The sequence below is a fragment of the Microcaecilia unicolor genome, chromosome 1, assembly GCF_901765095.1.
Source record: "Microcaecilia unicolor chromosome 1, aMicUni1.1, whole genome shotgun sequence".
Lineage (NCBI taxonomy): Eukaryota > Metazoa > Chordata > Amphibia > Gymnophiona > Siphonopidae > Microcaecilia > Microcaecilia unicolor.
In genome coordinates, this window is record NC_044031.1 from 593,810,659 (window position 1) to 593,835,296 (window position 24,638).

The following is a 24,638-nucleotide window of genomic DNA, read 5'->3' on the forward strand; positions in this document are numbered from 1 at the left end:
TGCATGCGTGGGTGCCTTCTCGCCCAACACTTGAGTACAGGACCAACAGTACAGTACTAAAGCTAAGACAACTCCAAGGGGAAGAGGGAGGGATGTGAGACTATCCAGCTTATAATCGAAAGTGATCGCCGGCCATCTTCCGACACAAATCGGGAGATGGCCGGCGATTCTGGGATACGATACACCACTGTAGAGAGTGGCATAGTTGTGGAGTAAATCGAATACAGGCTAAGTGTAATCCTGTGGCTTGGAACCACTGAAAGGAGAGTGTCCACTGAGGAATTCGGAAGTGGAGTCAAGCCAATGGTGTTACATGGACTGTTGAAGCCATGTGATCGAGTAGGTGGAGCATCTGACAAGCAGATACCTGATACTGCTCACAATCCTAGGAGACTGATATGATGTCGCTTCTCCCATGGGGTCCAAGAACCCTGTGTGTGGAGACCATAGAAGTGAGTGCCCCAAGCTACCATAGAGGCATGGTTGGGAGGTCTTTTTCCCATTTGATGTGGAAGCTACTAAAAATGGAAGACCACGATTGAGATTCTGGGATACGATACACCACTGTAGAGAGTGGCATAGTTGTGGAGTAACTCGAATACAGGCTAAGAGTAATTCTGTGGCTTGGAACCACTGAAAGGAGAGTGTCCACTGAGGAATTCGGAAGTGGAGTCAAGCCAATGGTGTTACATGGACTGTTGAAGCCATGTGATCGAGTAGGTGGAGCATCTGACAAGCAGATACCTGGGCAGGGCCGGTCTTAGCAAGTGTGGGGCCCTCTGCAGACCAATTTGGTGGGGCCCCATCCTAGCCCCACCCCCACCCCAGCCCCGCCCCCACCCCAGCTCCACCCCATTGATATTATTCAATTTTTAGAAAATGTTTTATTTATGAAATTTCAAATAAAGACAAATGAAGCTAAACTTGTACAGAAAAACTGATTGAAATAATAAGCACAATGCTATCATGAAACCCCCCTCCCCAGAAATTATTCAGTTAAAGTCCACTACAATTAGTAGTTCCAATTCTCATAACCCCGGGGGGGGGGGGGGGGGTCAGAGGTGCGGACACACAATCTCTCCACTGCAAAGCACTATACACAAACTTGTGCAAAAACACACTCATAACCTTACCAAACCATAACAGCACTAATTCCAAGGACAGGACAGCACAACCTTATGCGTGGAAAGGCAGAACTGTAATTACACCAGGCTCTAAAACACCAATACACTACCTCATGAAAAAAAAAAAGGGCTGCAAATACTACACACTAGCAGGATACTGCGCCTTGATCACACATGAAAAACACATGACAACAGATATGAAGACAAAATACTGAACTGGAAAGTTACCTCAAGAAGTCAGACTCAGCATGCAGCAATACTACAAAAATTGAAATGTACATGCACACAGATGCACATTTCCAAAAGCTGACATATTCCAAAAGCTGACATATTCCAATTAATAAATTCTGAATAAAATACTTTTTTCTACCTTTGTTGTCTGATCATTTGGTTTTTCTATTCGCTTTGGTCCCAGTGTCTTCTGTTTTATGCAGTGTCTTCTTTCCATTTGATATTTTTTCTCTCACCATGTCCACCATCCTCCTGTGTCCTTATGTGTCCTGTCTACCATCTGTAGCCCTGTCCCTATCCTTTCTCCAGTTTCAGCATCTTCCTTCAAAGTGTTCCAATCCAGCCCTTAAATTCAGCAATTTCCCCTCCATGCATATTCAGCATTTCTCCTCACTCCCCTCCTTCCATATGCATCTACTTTCCTCCCCTCCCCTACATCTATATCCAGCATTTCTCCACTATCCCTTCCCCTCCATCCATGTGCATCTCCTTCCTTTGTCTTTCCTTCCCTCCATTCCTGCCCAACATTTCTCCTCTCTCCCCTGCCCAGTGCCCTCCATGTCCAGTAATTCCCCTCTCTCCCTGAGCCCTGCCCTCCCATCCATTCTCCTCTCTCCCCTGCCCCCCTCCATTCACCCATATCCAGCAATTCCCCTCTCTCCTTGAGCCCTGCCCTGCCCTCCATCCATGTTCATCCATGTTCCTCTCTCCCCTCCTGCCCCCCTCCATTCACCCATATCCAGCAATCCCCTTCTCTCCCTGAGCCCTGTCCTCCCATCCATGCTCCTTTCTCCCCTGCCCCCCTCCATTCACCCATATCCAGCAATTCCCCTCTCTCCTTGAGCCCTGCCCTGCCCTCCCATCCATGCTCCTCTCTCCCCTGCCCCCCTCCATTCACCCATATCCAGCAATTCCCCTCTCTCCCTGAGCCCTGCCATCCCATCCATGTCCCTCTCTCCCCTGCCCCAACTGCCCACCCTCTTCTCCCCCTCCCCAAGAAGATCGCTTTTCTTTTAAATTTACCTCCGAAGTCTGGCAGAGCAGCATCACTGAAAGCGCACCCAGTGAAAACGCTTTTCTTTGCTCAGTGACCCGCCTTCTTTTGACGTCATGACATCATGATGTCAGAAGAAGGCGGGACACTGAGCGAAGAGAAACGCTTTTACTGGGAGTGCTTTCACTGACGCTGTCGCTGCGCTGCCGGACTGGAGGTAAATTTAAAAGAAAAAAAAGGAAAGGGATCTTGGGGGCGAGAAGAGGGCGGGCAGTTGGGACGAGCGGTGAGCCCCGGGCAGAACTGGGTCGTGTGGGCGCCTATGCCTGGGAGGAGGCTGACTGAGGCGCGGCGCGCGGGGCCCCCCTAAGCGCGGGGCCCCCCTAAGCGCGAGGCCCTATGCGGCTGCCTCGGTCGCCTCGGCCTAAGACATGCCCTGTACCTGGGTAGATTTGGTTATCTGAACAGAGAGGTGCAATATGTTGTTTGCTCTTGTTGAGTGAGGAAGGCTTGGCCCTGAGTAGGGTCCAGAAGTGTCCTGATGAACTGTAAGGTCTGAACGGGTTGAAGATATGATTTGGGGTAATTGATCACAAACCTGAGGTCTAGGAGCCGTATGGCAGATTGAATTGAGGTCTGTGCCCTTTAGGGGGGGTCTTTGGTTGACTGCAGGTCTTTGGTTGCTTGATGGTCCCCTTCCAAGAGACCAGGAGGAGAGGGGGAATGTTAAGTGAGGAGTGTTATCACTGGCTGTACAGGAGGGCTGCATCTCCTAAAAGTGGCAATCGGGAGTTTGTGTGTGCTCCGGGTGGGCAAAGAAGAGGCCCAGCCTGGGAGTAGGGGATTGGAGCCAGGGAGAGCTCAGTCCCGAGACCAGGGTGGATCTAGAGAGGGTTTCACCGCTGGAAGAGGGTCAGACCAGAGGAGGGTCTGAGCCCACCACAGAGATTGAGTTTGTGCTGAAAGTAGGAGAAACAGCCACTGAAAATAGCACAGGATAGGCAGGAACAGGAGAAGCTGTAAATACCTGTAAATATAACACCAAGTATCCTGTAAATATAATTCAGGGAAGAAGTGGAAAAGGGAGTTCCTTTTTTGGAATAACAACAAGGATTACATTGGATTGATAATTTGCCAGTTGCTGTTTGCCTGTTGCAAGAGTTCAAATAAAGGTTTTGTACTTGTTTGAGACTTTTTTGAGTACTGCCTGGTTTGTGGAAGAGAGAGAGCTGAGGAAAACAATCAGCTTCCAGAGGATAAAGTATAGCCTCTCAAACCTCCAGATCTCTATTCCGTATCACGGACCCACTCCCAAGCTCGACTGCAGGTGAACTGGAATGGATGTGTGAGGTGAGATTGGCCCTGAATGTGAAATTGAACTGAACTCTGCTTTGTGGCCCAGGGAGTCACTGCATTCTTAGCAGATGCAGACAGCTGCCATGTATAGACCACTGACCCTGTGGGAGAATGATTTGAAAAGACAACTAGGCTTAACATAACTCTGAAAAACAAAACCTCCCTGGAACCCATTTGTGTAAGCAGCTTTGCATGTTCAGCTGCTGAGATCAGCAGGCTTGGCCTTAAGAGACAGCACGCTGAATTCATCAGTAACTTACTTCTATAAACCAAACCAAAGATGGGAAGGGCTTATGTTCAAAAGAGTACCCAATTAGTCAAATCCAAAAGTTGAGCCAGGATTGCAGGTTTTCGGGGTAACCAAGCTTAGGTGATATGCATGCAGATACATTGTGGACAACCTGAAAAGTCAGACCTGTAAGTTCTACATATACCTGATGGTGCTCTACAAATGCATAATAATCATACCTTTCTGAGGCCCTCAGCTAAACTACCTCTTACAGCATCCTTTAAAGGGAAAGAGGAACCCAAACCATAGTTACGTGATGCAAGGTTCCACATTAGGAGTCACCGCCCAGGAAAAGGATCTAGGTGTCGTAATTGATGATATGTTAAAACCCTCCACTCAATGTGCAGTGGCCACTAAGAAAGCAAATAAAATGTTAGGAATTATTAGGAAAGGAATGGAAAACAAAAATGAAAATATTATAATGCCTTTCTTTTGCTCCATGGTACGACCTCACCTCGAATAGTGTGAGCAGTTCTGGTCAATGCATCTCAAAAAAGATAGAGTGGAATTAGAAAAGGTGCATGATAAAGGGGATGGGACGACTTCCCTATGAGGAAAGGCTAAAGCGGTTAGGACTCTTCAGCTTGGAGAAGAGGTAGCTGAGGGGAGATATGATAGAGGTATATAAAATACTGAGTGGAGTGGAACAGGTAGATGTGAATTGCTTGTTTACTCTTTCCGAAACTACTAGGACTAGGGGGCACACAAAGAAGCTACTAAGTAGAAAATTTAAAACTAATCGGAGAAAATATTTCTTCACTCAATGAGTAATTAAACTCTGAATTCCTTGCCAGAGAATATGGTAACAGCAGTTAGCTTAGCAGGGTTTAAAAAAGGTTTGGATAATTTCCTAAAAGAAAAGTCCGTTAGCTATTATTAAGATGGACTTGGGAAAATCCATGGCATATTCTAGGATAAGCAGCATAAAATCTGTTTTACTGTTCTGGGATCTTGCCAGGACTTCTGACCTGGATTGGCCACTGTTGGAAACAGGATACTGGGCTTGATGGACCTTCAGTCTGATCCAGTATGGAAACACTTATGTTCTTAAACGTTTAAATGCAAGCTTCAGTTTCAGAAAACACTTGGGGAAATGCAGACATCAACACTGATATATCAGTGACCAAGAACTGGCAGTGCAAGGAGGCCAAATCTTATTTATTTCAGTATTTCTAGAGCACTGCACACCAAAGCACATTATAAAAATTGGTAAACAGAACTTACAAAGTGGGTACCTGAAACAACAAGACTAAATCAGAGCTTGATTTAAAAAAAAAATGTTGCAGAATATGGCTGCACGCTTGATCTATGGTTCATCTAGGCTTGACCTACTAACTTCAATTGAGCGTTAGCTAGGATCAACTTACTAATGTACTATCTTATTCAAATCCTAACAATAAACTTTGCATATATGATGTGTTGAAACAGAGGAAAAAGCCTCAAGAGACTCCTATTTTTGGCTATACAGCTCTTTAATTGCTGGAGTTCTTCCTTATGTGTCCTTCTGTCTGTCCTTCCCTTATCCTTTTTGGTCCTGTCTGTTTGTCCTGATTTAGATTGTAAGCTCTTTTGAGCAGGGACTGTCTTTCTTCTTCATGTTCAATTGTAAAGCGCTACGACTGGTAGCGCTATAAAAGTGATTTATAGTAGTAGTAGTAGTTCTTGCTGTCATCATAGGCAAAAAAACCCTCCTATATAGTATTTATCAATAAGAATTCTTGCAAAAAGAATTTTTAGTATTATGTGATAAATCAACACTTATCTCTGTATTCAAACTGCCGTCGCTTAATCTCTCTTTTCCACGGCTGACATTGGCCAAGGTTTCGGTACTTCTCTCACATCCTACTTCAGGGTCCATGGTATCAACAACTTTCCATAGCGATTCTGTAAAAAAACAGCAGCAGAATTACAATGATAGCCATTCTCTCTCTAATTAAATATGCATAGTACCTTCTGTGTCTCTCACTTCACTGCAGTCTGGTCTTCACTCCGGAAGCGACTTATCACTTCCTGCTCTCCTTTTATATACATTGACGTCAGGAGAGCAGGAAGTGATAAGTCAGAGGCTAGAGCACCTGTTGGCTTCCTCGCTGCTCAGGCAGCATGGGCAGGACCTTCAGCGGCGAATCGCATCGGCTGGTGGGGTTTAAGTATCCCCACAAGGAAACGGATGATGCAGTAGCATCGAGGGGGAGAGGAATGCTGCCCCCCCAGTCCACCCACGGGCCTCCTCCAAAATTAAGTTCTGACTACACCCCTGTTGTGGATATTCTGAAATCTTGACTGGCTGGGGTTCCCCCAGAACAGGTTTGGGATTGTAATCACACACATCAGCAATTGGGCTACCAAGTCATCACAGATTTCACATTTTTCTCAAGAGAAAAGGTGAAAGCCAGGCATACTGAATCTGTGTACTCCATAGATGTTAATTTTGATTCTATCATAAATTTTTAGAGCAGGGGTTCTCAACCAAGTCCTCAGGACACACCTAGCCAATCAGGTTTTCAGGATGTCCACAATAAATATGCATTTTTCACAATACAAGGGTTACAGTAAACATTAGTAAGTCTTACATATATTATACCTTCTTCAATTAGACTACTACATCTGATCAGCAGTGCGGTTTGCCGCATATTGAGGGAACGTTTGGTGTTCCAGGCAATTTTGGAAGGCTGTATAAGGGTCTCCTGATGAAGAGAATGAAACACGGCCAACGTTGAGACCGATTGAAAGTTTTGAAGAATGTATGTGAAGACCACTTCTTGTCTGGTCAAGCCTTCAGTTACACAGTGGAAGTGGAGATCTGTTTAAGTATCAGTGTTCTTGTGAAGAGCAACGGATTAAGTACCAAGTGGATTGGATTACAATTGAGAAAAATAGAGAGCGTGGATTTTGGACATGTTGAAGATCAATGGTGAAGGAAGCTTATACCTAAAAGAAACTGTATAAAGTTGGGAATATTTTTTGGACTTTATTTCCTGTATAACGGATTATCTAATGGGACTTGATGTGAGAAGTGTGAGATTTAGTGGTGATGTGTGGTATCATTAATAAAAAGGACAAATAGTTTGACTTATATATAAGATTTGTAGTAGTCTAATTGAAGAAGGTACAATAAATATGCATGAGATAAATTTGCATACAATGAGTGGCCTAGCCAGACAGACACTTTTGGGTGGGCATTAAAGTTTCTCTGCCCCACCCTACCCTCACCTCAAAATATAAATCACACTTTCTCTGGAGGTGTCCAGAATTCCCTTTTGCCAAGCTTGGGAGGGCACCAGCATCATCCCTAAGCACCCCACAAACCTTTAGTTGTCAATGGCTCAAGGATGTTTTCGTCGACTGCAGAGCTTGGGAGAAGGGATCTCTGGCCGTCTTTGGATGAATCCCACAGCTGGGGATGCTTGGGGATCCCTACCAGCTATACAGCAAGGGTCAGGACCAATGTTAGTTGTGCTAGAGCCCAGGTTTGAAAATAAAGGAGCCCCTCCCTCCCTCCCTCCCTGAACCCCTCTCCTCTCTGCCTCCCCTCCAATTTCCCCATCTGCCATTACTATCACACCACAAAGGGTACAGGAGTGCACACTACGTGGCAACAATTATTGCATCAAAATATGTCATTTTGTTTAATTTTTAATGATGAGGCATCATATATGGCTCTAAAATAAACTATTTGATCTCCTACACTTCACACATCTATTGTAGATCTGAAGCTCTCCAATTTGTCTTAATTGTTTGCATCCATTGTCTTATTTTACCTTTTAAATAAAAATGCACTTCTGCAACAAACATTAAAAAAAAAAGATAACAAAACAGTGACCAGGTTACTTATCTGAGAATGCAGATTACAGCACTGTAGAAATTTGATCAACACACTGACAGACCCTCACCAAATTCAGAACAAGGGATCACAAATTAGAAATAAAAATATTTGACAAAAATTGAACTGGGAACCCCAAGAAGTTAAATTTAGTATGTACTACTACAACACTGGAGAAAGAAAAACAGAAATGCTACTACTCAACATAATACAAAGACATTTACTATGCACATTTCCCAAAGCTAACATATTCCATTTAAAGCATTCAAAATAAAATTCTTTTTTCTATCTTTGTTGGTTCTGGTTTCTCTTTTCTCATTTCCTGTTTACTGTCTGCTAATTCTCCTTCAAATGGCTGCTGTCCATTTGTCTTTTCTCCTCTCTCCTGTCTCTTCCCTCACTACACCTGCCTCTGACATATTGATAGTTTCTTTTTAGCTCTTTCCTGTTTTTGTTTTTCATATCTGCTCTCCGTCAACTCAAATTTCACCCTCTATCACACTTCTCCTCCTTACTTTTCAGCCATCTATCAAATTCCCATCTTCTCTCACCCAGTAGCTCTCCCATTACCCACCTCAAACCTTCCCTAGCCCTTCATTCTTTTTCATCTTTAATCTAATCCCCATTGCCATATTTCTACTCTCTGTAATCACTATTTTCTCATTCATTTTCTTGCCACCTCCTCCTGGCCTCTCCCACATAATTGCACCATCCCCTCCAACCTTCTAGCCCAGCAGCTGCTCCCTCTTTCTCTCCATCTCCATAGCCTGACATCTCCCTGTCCCTTCTCTCTTTCCTTCTGTGCGCTCCCCCATTTCTCCCTCTCTCTTCCCTCAATCCCACTGTACGACATCTCTCTATCACTCCCTTCTGCTCCTGGATCCAACATCTCCCTCATTCTCTTAAGTACATAAGTAATGCCACACTGGGAAAAGACCAAGGGTCCATCGAGCCCAGCATCCTGTCCACGACAGTGGCCAATCCAGGCCAAGGGCACCTGGCAAGCTTCCCAAACGTACAAACATTCTATACCTGTTATTCCCGGAATTGTGGATTTTTCCCAAGTCCATTTAGTAGCGGTTTATGGACTTGTCCTTTAGGAAACCGTCTAACCCCCTTTTAAACTCTGCCAAGCTAACCGCCTTCACCAGGTTCTCCAGCAACGAATTCCAGAGTTTAATTTCGCGTTGGGTGAAGAAAACTTTTCTCCAATTTGTTTTAAATTTACTACACTGTAGTTTCATCGCATGCCCCCTAGTCCTAGTATTTTTGGAAAGCGTGAACAGACGCTTCACGTCCACCTGTTCCACTCCACTCATTATTTTATATACCTCTATCATGTCTTCTCTCCCTTCCTCTCATCTACCCCCATGTCCTCAAATCTCTCCCTCTCTCCTATTGTCCATCATCTCTCTCTTTCCCTTCCTTGTGCCCCAAATCTCTCTTCCCCTCCCCCATGCATCATTTTCTCCCTTCCACCTGCCCACTACCTTGTCCAACATTTCTGCCTCTCCCTCCCCTCCACCCCTATGTCCAACATTTTCCCTCTCTCACCCTTCATGCAGCATCTCACCCTCCCTCTCACCCTTATATCCAACATTCCTCCCTCCCTCTCACCCTTATGTCCAACATTCCTCCCTCTCTCACCCCACTCACTCACCATGCAGCCTTTTTCCCACCCCTATGTCCATTTCTCCTTCTCTTATCCCTCTCACCCTCCATGCAGCATCCTTCCCTCCCCTCTTACCCTTATGTCCAACATTTCTCCCTCTAACCCCCCCTTGCAGGCCTCTATCCCTCCCCTCCATCCCTATGTCCAACATTTCTCCTTCTCTCATCATTTTCACCCTCTCCTCCACCCTAATGTCCCTCTATCACACCACCCCCCAGCAGCATCTCTCCTTCCCTACCCCACCTCACAACTTTCTTTCTATGAATGGGTCCCTGTCAGCAGCAGTGTGGAGGGGAGCAGGCTGGGCTCCCGCAATCCTGCATCTCCCTCCCTTAAGCATAACTCTTGCTTGAACAGGTCACCGGCAGCAGCAGCGATTCTCACATGCTGCCTGCCACTAAGCTGGAAGCCTCCTTTCTGCCGTGTCCCATCGCCTAGTCAGAAACAGGAAGTTGTGACAGAGGGGGCAGGACACGGCAGAAAGGAGGCTTCCAGCTTGGCGGCAGGTGGCGTGTGAGAATTGCCGCTGCTGCTACTGTCAGAAAACCCATTTGCACAAGAGTGACGCTTAAGAGAGGGAGCTACAGGACCGCAGGAGCCCAGCCTGCTCCCCTCCACGTCAGCAATGTTAAAGGTGCAGGCACTGCTAGGTGGGCCTGAGCTACATCCCTGCAATTGAGGTAGGGTGTGCAAATCTATCTCATGCATATTCATTCTGGTTTTCCTAAAAACCTGACCGTCTAGGTGTGTCCCGAGGACTGGGTTGAGAACCACTGTTTTAGAGGGTGCTACCTGTTTGTCTTTGCTCTTGTCTTCACTGGCTCAGTCTGAACCCTGAGGAGAAGGAAGGCTGAGAGGAGAACATAGTAGATGACGGCAGAAAAAGACCTGCACGGTCCATCCAGTCTGCCCAACAAGATAAACTCATATGTGCTACGTTTTGTGTATACCCTACTTTGATTTGTACCTGTCCTCTTCAGGGCACAGACCGTATAAGTCTGCCCAGCACTATCCCCGCCTCCCAACCACCAGCCCCACCTCCCACCACCGGCTCTGGCACAGACTGTATAGGTCTGCTCAGCACCAGTCCCGCCTCCCAATCTCGGCTAAGCTCCTTAGGATCCATTCCTTCTGAACAGGATTCCTTTATGTTTATCCCACGCATGTTTGAATTCCGTTACCATTTTCATTTCCACCACCTCCCGTGGGAGGGCATTCCAAGCATCCACTACTCTCTCCATGAAAAAATACTTCCTGACATTTTTCTTGAGTCTGCCCCCCTTCAATCTCATTTCATGTCCTCTCATTCTACCGCCTTCGCATCTCCGGAAAAGGTTCGTTTGCGGATTAATACCTTTCAAATATTTGAATGAGAAGGTGAAGGCCTAGTGCTGCTCAAGCTCCCAAAGTGTACTTCCACACTATGAAACTACAGGCAAGTTTTGATGCTGCTTTTAACTCCTAACCCTTACTCACTTGTTCAGAACCCTTATTTTATCATCCTCACTTTAATATTCCCTTATCTCTTGTTTGTCCTGTTTCTCTGTCCTAATTAGATTGTAAGCTCTGTCGAGCAAGGACTCTCTCTTCATGTTCAAGTGTACAGCACAGCGTACGTCTAGTAGTGCTTTAGAAATGATAAGTAGTAGTAAGTTCTGGTGGGGTTGGGTTGGGGGGCATGAGAGATACTGAAAGCTGTTATCACAGGTTGGAGCCCTGGACACCAGGGGTGGTTTAGGCAGGTCCATTTTTAGGGGGGCCTGGCGGTAGACTAGAGGGACTTGCATTTCCTCTCATTTCTCTTCCCCCCCCCCCCCCCACCCAGCAGTGTTAAACCCTGCTTATGCTTGCAGAGATGCCCAAACTTTGCCAGCTGAAGCTGTTCGCTGCCTAAGCGCCCTCCCTTGCTACCTGAGCAGTGAAGATGTTGGTGGCATGCTTCAGTGGCTGGTGATGGCTCTCCCGCACATGCTTAAGTTAGTCCTTCCTGGTGGAAAACAGTGCATGCTGACTTGTAGACCTCCCCACGCGCCCACATTATAGCACATGCTGAAGAGCAGCAGGGCCTGGCATTGCACCTTTAGGGGTCAGGAGAAAAAGAGGCAGGAGGATGCTACAGGAAAAAGTGTCCTATGCAGTGGCATTGTTCGGCTGTGTCTGAGCATAGGAAAATGATCATGATTCACCAAATGCATTAGAAAAGAGAGATTTGATGTGTGAATGGGAGAACTGGGCCTAATACATATGACTTGGTATGTATTCTTTTAATAGAGTTTAGATGAAAAGCTTCTTTCTGGTTATTATAAAAGAGAGTGGGTAGCTGTAAATGCTTTTGCAGTAATATACAGAAATTTGGATACTATTTGTTCCAAATATGGCAAACCACAAGACTTTATGTAGGAGGGAGTCTCGTTCATTTGTTTTATTGTTTTCAATTTAAGGGGGAAAAAGTCATTCAAGCGGGATCCTGTTACAGTTTATTTCTTTGGAAGATCATGCAGGCAATTTATGGAGAAGGAACAATATTAATGTTATTATAGAAGTAGCTGAGTCAGCCCTGAGTGAAGCCTGGAGAGGTCACATGACTGCTCCAAGGATTCCAGAAGGAGGAGGTGGCTGGGCTTGCAATTTCTCAGGCACACGCAGCTCAGTAACTTTCCTAGTCTGTTGAATTTGTCACAATTTACTTGTTATTAAGACAGCAACATATTTGCAAGCTTTGGATCTTAGTGGTTAAAACCCATACCGTCAGGCCTAAGTTTTGGCAAAAATAACTGTCTAGGGTGCCAAGTACCCAAGCCAAAAAGAAGTCTGCCCCCTTTTACCTAGAGGCACACCAAGGCACTCTGGACCACCATGCCCCCAGCTTTCCAGTCTCCAGAGATCTCCCTACCCCTACCCCACCCCCACCCCAGTCTCCTAGCCAGGGCCAGCTCAGTCTATGGCCCAGGTGAGGCATTGGTTCAGGGTGCCAAAATCCCAGTCCAGTTTACCTCCAAATTCCTAGATGCCAGACTGGGATTTTGGCACTGTTTATCATTAGTGCCCTGAACCAGTAATCACCTGGTCTAGCAGGAGGTGAGGGACTTGATGGGGGGGGGGAGTGGAGGAAGAGATGCCAGATTGTGGGTGGGTTAGGACCACAGTCCCTTGAGCCAGCCTTGCTCCTAACACCAAGGGAGGATCCTTTCCACCACTCTCCAGTCCTGCCTGTGGGTACTCAAATCTTAAACCCAGTTTTGCATACAGCAGTATTCTTCACTGTAAGGTCTGGGATCTACTGATGGCTTCCCGATTAGGGTTACCATATGGCTCCAGAAAAAGGAGGACGGATTGAGCCAGCCACCTGAAGCTGAACATGTCCAAGACCGAGCTCCTCGTCTTTCCTCCTAAACCCACTTCTCCTTTTCCTCCACTCTCTATCTCAGTTGATAACACCCTTATCCTCCCCGTCCCATCTGCCCGCAACCTCGGAGTCATCTTCGACTCCTCCCTCTCCTTCTCTGCGCATATCCAACAGACTGCCAAGACCTGTCGCTTCTTCAACATCAGCAAAATTCGCCCTTTCCTCTCTGAGCACACCACCAGAACTCTCGTCCACGCTCTCATTACCTCTTGCCTTGATTACTGCAACTTACTCCTCACCGGCCTCCCACTCAGCCATCTATCCCCCCTTCAATCCGTTCAGAACGCTGCTGCATGTCTTATATTCCGCCAAAACCGATATACTCATATCACCCCTCTCCTCAAATCACTTCATTGGCTTCCTATCAGATATCGCATACAATTCAAGCTCCTCCTCCTTACCTACAAATGCACTCAGTCTGCGGCTCCCCACTACCTCTCCACCCTCATCTCCCCCTATGTTCCCGCCCGTAACCTCCGCTCACAGGACAAAGCCCTTCTCCCAGTACCCTTCTCCACCACTGCCAACTCCAGGCTCCGCTCATTCTGCCTTGCCTCACCCTATGCCTGGAACAATCTTCCTTTACCCATATGCCATGCCCCCTCCCTACCCATCTTCAAATCTCTGCTTAAAACTCACCTCTTCAATGCTGCCTTCGGCGCCTAACCGCTCGAGAAATATAGAATGCCCCAATCTATCCACCCTATCAGATTAACTGTTCACTCGTCCTCTAGATTGTTCACTTGTCTTTAGATTGTTCTCTTGTCTTTTAGATTGTAAGCTCTTTGAGCAGGGACTGTCCTTCTATGTTTAAATTGTACAGCGCTGCGTAACCCTAGTAGCGCTTTAGAAATGTTAGTTAGTAGTAGTAGTACTTTGGGAGTCGGTTGTTAAAGTAGCCATGGGGAGGCCTACTTTAACAACCAGCTCCCAACATTTTTAAAAACTTAACAAACGGCTCACGCAAGCCCTGAGAGCCCGCTCCAGCACACTACTGAATATACACGAGATAGATTTACATAACAAAGAGGTGGTGAATGCAAATTTATCTCATGCATATTCATTGTGGATATCCTGAAAACCAGACCAGCTAGGTGTGCCCCAAGAAAGACTGGGTTGAGAACTACTGCCTTAGGGCACTTCACTATTCACCTTTCTCCATTAAGAAAATTGACCATTTAGCCTTACTCTGTTTTTTTTGTCTTTTCACCAGTACTCCTTCCGAAAAAGGAAATTGCTAACTATCCCTTGTTTTTTTTTAATTTATTTAGAAATCTCTTATGAGGGACTTTGTCAAATGTCTGCTGGCACACCACCATCAACTGATTCACTTTTATTCACATGTTTATTCACACCTTCAAAAAAATGGTAGGAGATTTAATGAGGTAAGAGTTCCCTTGGCTGAATCCATGTTGGCTCTGTCTTATTAAACCATGACTATTTATATGTTCTGTAATTTTGCTCTTTGTTCTTTAGAACAGTTTCAACCTTTTTTCCTAGCACTGACGTCAGGTTCACTGGTCTATAGTTTCCCGGATCACCCCTGGAACTCCTTTTTTTTTCAAGTACCATAGACAATTGTAATAATAGGTTACAAATTACTAATAGTATGTCTGCAATTTCATTTTGAGTTCTTTCAGTAAATGGACGTATATCATCCAGTCCAGCGAAGGTGAGTCTTGGCCTTCCTCAATGACAGGTGCACAGAAAAAGAATGGGGTTCATTTGACTGCCAGATGTTAAAAACTTTACCTCAGGAGTGGCATCGAGATTCTGCTCAAGGAGGGTAGTTAAAACCTTTCTGAAATTCAGTATGTTTTCTTCTTTCGTTCTTTTCTTCTTCTTCTTCTTTTTTTAACATAATGTACAGTCCTTGAGAAAGTGCTAGCTAAACAATAGTATAGAACATCACTGTGAAGACTCAGAACTCTTGAATCAAAACTTCTTTAATGCAAATCAAGCAAACAAAATATGACTTGCATGTTGTAGTGATGCACAAGAGTCTCTGCCCTGCAGAACTGGGAGTCTGTCCTCTACCTGCTCACCCTGTAACCAGGGAAGCCAAGAAATCTCAGCACTGGCTGATGAGTAATGCTATCAATACTTTAAACGGTGAAAATTTGATGATGTTACAAGGCATTTGAAAGGCTTAAAGCAGCTAGGAACATTGTTAGACACGGTTCTGAGATCCATGCTACAGGCAGATTCCTATTACTCAATGGAGAGAGAATACGCAGGCTACATGTCATCATACACAGACAAGAAACCAGACAATAGGAAAAGTCCCGCAAGGCATAGGACATGTGCTCAAGAAAAGCCTATTATGGAGCACTGCAGGAAGACTAATATTTGTAGTCCAAAGCAGCCAATCCCTCTAGCACTTATTGGGGATATCAGTGGTATAGTATCAAGGCAGGAGCAATCCCCTTTCTTCTAAGCTCTGTTGCATTCTGAGTTCAAAATGACAGCTCTGATCTCTAGTGGTAGCATGGTAGTATTACCACTAAGGGTCAAGCTGCCAAACAAGGAGCACATTTGGAATCTCTGGTACCAGTCTTTGGAGTTAATCCCGAGATCACAGAAGCTTGATTGAGGAATGTAGGATCCCTTGAGTTCAGGTTATAGAAACTGGAGACTCAGGCGCTAGAAGTAAGAACAGCCAGGGCTGGAGTTTCTGGAGCTAGAGTCTGCAGTATCAGAGCCTCTGAAAATTGTACACTTGGAGCCTTGGGAGTGAGGAAGGGGCACTGAAACAAAGGTAGTTACGTATTTGCTATAGCTGTAACCTGGAGTGAAATAGCAGGAGCTGGAGACTTGGGAACAGGGAGCACTGAAGCACAGGTAGCTGTAGGCCCTGGACTCTAATACCAGGAGCTCAAATGTTGGAAGCTGGAAACACAGAAGCAAAGGTAGGTGTGTACTGAGCTAGAACACCAGGTGCTGGTGTCTTGGAAGCAGAGGCTTTTGAGGAGGAGGTAAATAAGAAACTCCTGTGGGTGTGCCAGTAGCCCCTTGAAGCACTTCATATTATGATGCAGAGATGCCAAGTTACCCTGTTCCAGGAGGGAGACTTTCTGGTCATTTTTTTGAACCTACACCCCAAAGCAGTGTGGGATATTCTTGCAAGGTCACTCTTGGTGGCCATTTTGAATCTGCGCCGGGACCGGAGTCAGCAAGAAACAGTATGCAGGCACTCTGGGCAGGAAAAAGGGGGCTCTTTCCTACCCCGAGGAGGTCACTAGACCACCAGGGCAGTACAGTAAGGTAAGGAGAGGGGAGGATAGGACACCCTTGGGGGAGTGACGGGAACGGGGGTGTGTGAAAGGTGTGGGGTGGTATGTGACAGAGGGTGGGGTGTGGGGTGTGGCGGGGCTGGGCGGGGTGTGGTGGGATGTGTCCTCTTTTTGGGGGGGAGCAAATATGGTAACCCTAGTGTCTGGGATATATCATTCCTGATTCTACTCAATGAAGTCCATGCTGTAGATTTATTTATTTATTTATTTATTTATTTATTTATTTGTTGCTTATATCCCACATTTTCCCACTCGTGCAGGCTCAATGTGGCTTACAGTAAATTAAATAAAAGTACAAACTTAAAGGTAATACAAGCATCTAACAGAGTGAACTAGATAGGGAAGGGGACAAGGATACATTAATCAACATTGCAAGTTGAGGGGTAAGTCTTAGCAAAGAGGAATGTCTTTAACAACTTCTTAAAAAGGCCGTGGTCTTCTTGAGTTTTGAGGTGATGAGGTAACATATTCCAGTGTTTGGGACTCCAGTAACGGAAGGACGATGCAAAGAGTTTCTTGTACTTTACTCCCTTACAGTTCGGAAAGTGAAGATGGAGATAGGACCGAGCGGCAGGGTTGGCATTTCTAGGCGGAAGGTCAATCAAGGGGAGCATGTATTCCGGTGCAGTCCCATAGATGATTTTATGAGTTAGGGAGCAGATCTTAAAAGCAATTCGCTCATGTACAGGCAGCCAATGAAGTTTAAAGCGCAGGGGTTCGGCATGTTCAAAACGTCTTACTTTAAGGATGAGCCTCGCCGCAGTGTTCTGAGCCGTTTGGAACGTTTTCAATAAGGAAGCCTGACAACCCACGTAAATACCACTACAATAATCCAGGTGGGATAGGACCAGCCAGTGGACAAGGGTACGAAACAAGTCTCTTGGAAGGAGGTATCTGATGCGCCGAAGCCTCCACATTGCCTGGAACATTTTTTTGGTAACCAAGTGTACATGATCAGCCAGCTGGAGATGTGAGTCCAGGTGTATTCCTAAAAGTCTCATGCTATTGGCAATCGGGAGGGCCGAGCCCAGTACTGGAAGCATTGTGTCAGATACATGAGCGTACGTGGACGAGAGGATGAGACAGTGAGTTTTTTCCCTGTTGAGCCTGAATCGGAACACCTTGGCCCAGTGTTCTAAAGTGGTGAAACATGCATCTATGAGGTTGGCAACTTCTGATATTGAGGATTGAAAAGGGATGTAAACTGTAATATCATCCGCATCAAGATGGTGTAGTCAAAAAGCCAAGGCTAGCCTAAATTCAATCTCTCAAAACCGATAAGGGGATGCTCAAAACTCCAGCGCTGTACTAAACAGCACTAGAAAAATACTGTTGCAACAGCACGGGAAATGAACTCCCTAATGCTCAACGCTAATAACATGCAAATTTAGGTGCATTGTTAGGGTTGAACATTAGGGACTTCGGCGGGATGATTGTGCCTGGGCATTCGCTCGAGCTGTGTGTTAAGCATAGCTGTTGAGTGCATGCCGAGACAAAGCCCTGACCTGTCAAATAAGCCATAGTGGTCCGGTGGACCCCCCCCCCCCAAAGACTTCTAGCCTGGTGGTCCAGTGGACCCCAAACCTCCCTCCCCCTGAAAAAAATCCATAGTGGTCTAGTGGGATCCCTGGCCATGCCCTCCCCATCCTGACAGTCACAGGGCTGCCGAGAGACTGAGTAGCGTCCGGGGCAGGGCCGCTCCCGCCACCCCTGATCACCACCCCCCCCACTCCAATCGCCACTGCCCCCCGGATCATCACCGCTCTCACCCCCTCCCCCCAGGATCGCCGCGGGGATCCCAAGGCCCCGCCAGAGGAAGAATCCAGCACTGCTCTTCACTCCATGCCTGCCCTGCGGGGGGAAAGCAGCCGCTCAGTACGGCAGTAGAACTTCCGCAAGGGCGGGACTTGAGGGAAGGCCGGCCAACGACGAAGCGAGTTTTCTGCCCTCAGACGCGAGGCACCGGCACCGCCGCTTGAAGGTTTTTTTAAATGCTGGGTCGGGTCAGTTGAGGTGCGGGCGAAAGAAGAGGGTCGTTTGGCGGGTCGGGGAGGGGGGGTGGGTCAGACGGGAGATGTCTCAGGTGGCTGGAGGGAGGGAGAGCAGCTGGGGAACGAGGAGACTCGCGTCGCGGGACGTGGGTGGAGGGCAGGGGGGACGGGGGGGTTACTGGACATAGGTGGATGGCAGTTGGCAAGGGGGGCAGGAAGGTCGCTGGACATGGGGTGGATGTAGGGGAGGAGGGCTTCTGGACATAGGGGGAGGGCAGGGGGCACAGGAGGGTCACTGGACATGGGTGGATGGCAGGGGAGGGCATAGGGGACAGGGGGGTTGCTGGACATGGATGGCAGGGGGGACAGGAGGGTCGCTGGACATGGGTGGATGGCAGGGGAGAGGGTTTCTGGACATAGGTGGATGGCAGGGGAGGGCAGGGGCACAGGAGGGTCGCTGGACATGGGTGGATGGCAGGGGAGAGCATAGGGGATGGGGGGTTGCTGGACATGGATGGCAGGAGGGACAGGAGGGTCGCTGGACATGGGTGGATGGCAGGGGAGGGGGTTTCTGGACATAGGTGGATGGCAGGGGCGGGCAGGGAGGACAGGAGGGGCGCTGGACATGAGTGGGTGGCAGGGGAGGGGGTTTCTGGACATAGGTGGATGGCAGGGGAGGGCAGGGGGCACAGGAGGGTCGCTGGACATGGGTGGATGGCAGGGGAGAGCATAGGGGACGGGGGGTTGCTGGACATGGATGGCAGGAGGGACAGGAGGGTCGCTGGACATGGGTGGATGGCAGGGGAGGGGGTTTCTGGACATAGGTGGATGGCAGGGGCGGGCAGGGAGGACAGGAGGGGCGCTGGACATGGGTGGGTGGCAGGGGAGGGGGTTTCTGGACATAGGTGGATGGCAGGGGAGGGCAGGGGGCACAGGAGGGTCGCTGGACATGGGTGGATGGCAGGGGAGGGCATAGGGGACAGGGGGGGTTGCTGGACATGGATGGCAGGGGGGACAGGAGGGTCGCTGGACATGGGTGGATGGCAGGGGAGGGGGTTTCTGGACATAGGTGGATGGCAGGGGTGGGCAGGGAGGACAGGAGGGTCACTGGACATGGGTGGATGGAGGGGAGGGGGTCTCTGGACATAGGTGGATGGCAGGGGAGGACAGAGGGGGCAGGGGGGTTGCTGGACATAGATGGATGGCAGGGGGGACAGGAGGGTCGCTGGACATGGGTGGATGGAGGAGAGAGAAGAAATGCTGGACATGGATGGAGGCGAGGGAAGAGTGAGGAAGGAGATGAGGTGAGGGAAAAGGAAGAGAGGAGATAAAGTGCACATAGATATAGAAAATAGGCAGAAGCTGGATCCACTGGACAGTCAAGTCTGCGGAGGACCCAGCTTTTACTTACGGATGTAGGGCAAGAAATGAAGAAGAAAGGCAGAAAGTAAAGAAATAAATGGAAAGGAAACCCTGGAAACGGAGTTAAGAGGACAGATAGCAGCACAATCGGATACTGAGCCAGCATGATCAGAAAAACAAAGTCACCAGACAACAAAGGTAGAAAAAACTATTTTATTCAGGATTTATTAATTGGAATATGTTAGTTTTTAGAAATGTGCATCTGTGATATTTTTCATGTAAGTTTTAATTTTTGTAGTATTGCTACATACTGAGTCTGACTTCTTGAGGTAACTTTCCAGTTCAGTATTTTGCATTCATGTGTTTTTCAGGTGTGATCAAGGAAGGTACAGTATTCTGCTAGCGTATAGTTTGCAGCCCTTTTTGTTTGTTTTTTTTCACTAGGTTGTGCACTGGTGTTTTAGAGCCCGGTGTAATTACAGTTGCCTTTCCACGCCACGCATAAGGTTGTAGCTCGTCCTGTCCTTGGAATTAGTGCTGTTTATGGTTTGTGAAGGTTATGAGTGTGTTTTTGCACACGTTTGTGTATAGTGTTTTGCAGTGGAGAGATTGTGTGTTGGCCTTACTAAGGTGGCACCAAACATCGGAAAGGGTGTAGAGCCTAAATCATGACACACTATCTCTAAAAGGGTGTTTTGTGGCTCTACATGAGAATTGTGATATTATGATCCCTTGCTAGCTTCATATTGTTGATAATCTGCATTTTCCGTATGGCTGGTATATTGGTGTATAAGGTATTAATTGTGACTTTTTTTTTTTACTTATTTTTTTTCTGTGTGTTGTCAGACAATTATGGATGACAGAGTCGGAGTCTTCTTGAGTCAGAGAGTTGTGGTATATATTTTAAAACAATTTTAATACCTTGGTGGTCTATATGTTTTTATATTGTACATTATATTTTACATATCACTTAATTTTATTGTATATCTTTTCATTTCATTTTTATTTTATTGCATATATGGGTTACAGAGTAATAGGGGAATTTGAAAGTACTGAATCTTTTCTTAATATTTTTCCTTTATTCTCCTTTGTTATGAGAATTGGAACTACTAATTGTAGTGGACTTGAACTGAATAATTTCTGGGGAGGGGAGGTTTCATGATAGCATTGTGCTTATTATTTCAATCAGTTTTTTGTACAAGTTTAGCTTCATTTGTCTTTGAAATTTCATAAATAAAAAAATGTTCTAAAAATGGAATAATTTTATCAATGGGGTGGAGCTAGGGTGGGGGCGGGGCTATGGTGGGGCGGGGCTATGGTGGGGTGGGGCTAGGGTGGGGCCCCACCAAATTGGTCTGCATAGGGCCCCACACTTGTTAAGACCGGCCCTGTCTATCTGTGTTCCTAGGCCTGTGAAGTAACAGGCTTCAGATTTAAGTTAATAAAGCATTTATTCCATGTTTACAACCTTGTCCAGCTATGTTACTTGAAGGCCTCCCTCAACCCTCACACAGTATCACAACATCAAAGAAATTACAACTTTGATGGTATACATTTCCGAACTTTGATAGGAAAAGTATACCATTTTCCAAAAAAAAAAAAAATTAACAGATCACTAAGGTCAGAGGAAATAAATGAAAATGAATATAGTATGTTAGCCCTCACTAGAAAACCCAGAAGAAGCTGGAAACAATATACCACATTTAAATCTTAAACTAAAGCTAAACATAAGGACAGCATTCCCCTATAACATTCTTATACCCTGTCCTGAACTAACTTAGCAGAGATTTGAATTACACACTAAGAACACCTTTCAGGCAAAACTACAGTTTTGATGACTCATAGAATACATATCAAACATTCTCTAAAGAAATTAAACATTTACAAGAGTAACACAATTGGAAAGTAGCCCCTAGAGCCAGGAAACATTGATATCTTCCCACCTAAAAAATGGCATTGAGAAGAATGGAAAAACAAGTGTGTGCCCATGCCGACATACACATTCCCTTGCATATACAGTGGTGGAAATAAGTATTTGATCCCTTGCTGATTTTGTAAGTTTGCCCACTGACAAAGACATGAGCAGCCCATAATTGAAGGGTAGGTTATTGGTAACAGTGAGAGATAGCACATCACAAATTAAATCCGGAAAATCACATTGTGGAAAGTATATGAATTTATTTGCATTCTGCAGAGGGAAATAAGTATTTGATCCCCCACCAACCAGTAAGAGATCTGGCCCCTACAGACCAGGTAGATGCTCCAAATCAACTCGTTACCTGCATGACAGACAGCTGTCGGCAATGGTCACCTGTATGAAAGACACCTGTCCACAGACTCAGTGAATCAGTCAGACTCTAACCTCTACAAAATGGCCAAGAGCAAGGAGCTGTCTAAGGATGTCAGGGACAAGATCATACACCTGCACAAGGCTGGAATGGGCTACAAAACCATCAGTAAGACGCTGGGCGAGAAGGAGACAACTGTTGGTGCCATAGTAAGAAAATGGAAGAAGTACAAAATGACTGTCAATCGACAAAGATCTGGGGCTCCACGCAAAATCTCACCTCGTGGGGTATCCTTGATCATGAGGAAGGTTAGAAATCAGCCTACAACTACAAGGGGGGAACTTGTCAATGATCTCAAGGCAGCTGGGACCACTGTCACCACGAAAACCATTGGTAACACATTACGACATAACGGATTGCAATCCTGCAGTGCCCGCAAGGTCCCCCTGCTCCGGAAGGCACATGTGACGGCCCGTCTGAAGTTTGCCAGTGAACACCTGGATGATGCCGAGAGTGATTGGGAGAAGGTGCTGTGGTCAGATGAGACAAAAATTGAGCTCTTTGGCATGAACTCAACTCGCCGTGTTTGGAGGAAGAGAAATGCTGCCTATGACCCAAAGAACACCGTCCCCACTGTCAAGCATGGAGGTGGAAATGTTATGTTTTGGGGGTGTTTCTCTGCTAAGGGCACAGGACTACTTCACCGCATCAATGGGAGAATGGATGGGGCCATGTACCGTACAATTCTGAGTGACAACCTCCTTCCCTCCGCCAGGGCCTTAAAAATGGGTCGTGGCTGGGTCTTCCAGCACGACAATGACCCAAAACATACAGCCAAGGCAACAAAGGAGTGGCTCAGGAAGAAGCACATTAGGGTCATGGAGTGGCCTAGCCAGTCACCAGACCTTAATCCCATTGAAAACTTATGGAGGGAGCTGAAGCTGCGAGTTGCCAAGCGACAGCCCAGAACTCTTAATGATTTAGAGATGATCTGCAAAGAGGAGTGGACCAAAATTCCTCCTGACATGTGTGCAAACCTCATCATCAACTACAGAAGACGTCTGACCGCTGTGCTTGCCAACAAGGGTTTTGCCACCAAGTATTAGGTCTTGTTTGCCAGAGGGATTAAATACTTATTTCCCTCTGCAGAATGCAAATAAATTCATATACTTTCCACAATGTGATTTTCCGGATTTAATTTGTGATGTGCTATCTCTCACTGTTACCAATAACCTACCCTTCAATTATGGGCTGCTCATGTCTTTGTCAGTGGGCAAACTTACAAAATCAGCAAGGGATCAAATACTTATTTCCACCACTGTATGCACTATCCCTCGAATTCTATAAATGGTGCACAAATGTCCACACAGAAAATTATGCACTATCCTGAGATGTGCATGCAACTACATTGGCTAATGAGCTAATTAGTGCTAACAATTATGGACAACAATTTTACATAAGTACATGCGTGTTGCCATTCTGAGACAGACCAAAGGTCCATCAAGCCCAGTATCCTGTTTCCAGCGGTGGCCAATCCAGGTCACAAGTACATGGTAAGATCCCGAAACAGTACAATACATTTTATGCTGCTTATCCTAGAAATAAGCAGTGGATTTTCCCAGGTCCATTTTAATAATGGCTTATGGACTTTTCTTTTAGGAAGCTAGCCAAACCTTTTTTAAACCCCGCTAAACTAACTGCTTTTACCACATTCTCTGACAACGAATTCCAGAGTTTAATTACACATTGAGTGAAGAAATATTTTCTCTGATTCATTTTAAATGTACTACTTTGTAGCTTCATTGTGTGCCCCCTAGTCTTAGTATTTTTGATTGGCGTGCGAATCTTGCTAGGTGTTATTCTTTAAAGATCCACATCAATCATAGATTTTTTTTCAGCACCTTTTATTTTAGCGCCATGTACTGAATCTAGTCCTATGCCATTTATGTGTGCTGCTGCAGAATAGCATTTGGTCGCCCTGCTATCACTTTAATGTGACAATGTACCCTTACACATGTAATGGCCCTGCCTGGGTGCTTCTGGGTCCAGGGTCCAAGTGGGCTGAAGGCCTCACAATGGGCAGGCTCCGTCGGACCCTCACTCACTCACTTGGAGTGCGGAGCCTCCACCTGGATTACCGTCTTCTGCCCCATGAAACTCAAAGCCAAGGTCCAAATCTCTGTGGGAAACAAGGCTGGCAGTTCAACATAGCTTGTCTTGAGGGGACAGCTGTACACCATCTTGTCCAAAATGACCACTCCAGAGGCAGCAGCTTCAAACTCAGTTTATTCTTCAACTTAAACCACAGGATCATCTAACTGTGGAGGAGTAGCCTAGCGGTTAGTGCAATGGACCTTGATCCTGGGAAACTGAGTTTGATTCCCACTGCAGCTCCTTGTGACTCTGGGCAAGTCACTTAACCCTCCATTGCCCCAGGTACAAAATAAGTACATGTATATATGTAAACTGCTTTGAATGTAGTTGCAAAAACCTCAGAAAGGCGGTATATCAAGTCCCATTTCCCCTTCCCCTTCCTCTCTATGCTTCAGGTTCAGACCCTCCTGGTCTAACCTCCATTCAAGGTGACCTTTGCATTGGCTCACCCTGGCTATGGGATGGGCACTCCCTGGCTTCTATCCTGCGCTTCTGGGCTGGGTCTCTCCACTGCCCACCCAGAGTTGTCCTTCACAGTTACTGTTTTTCTTAGCAGCAACACTCCTTTTCTTTAGCCAATGGATTCACTTCTTTTACACGGGATCCCCCTTCTTCTTCGGGTCCTTTGGCAGGGGCTTGCAGGCAACCCAAAGAC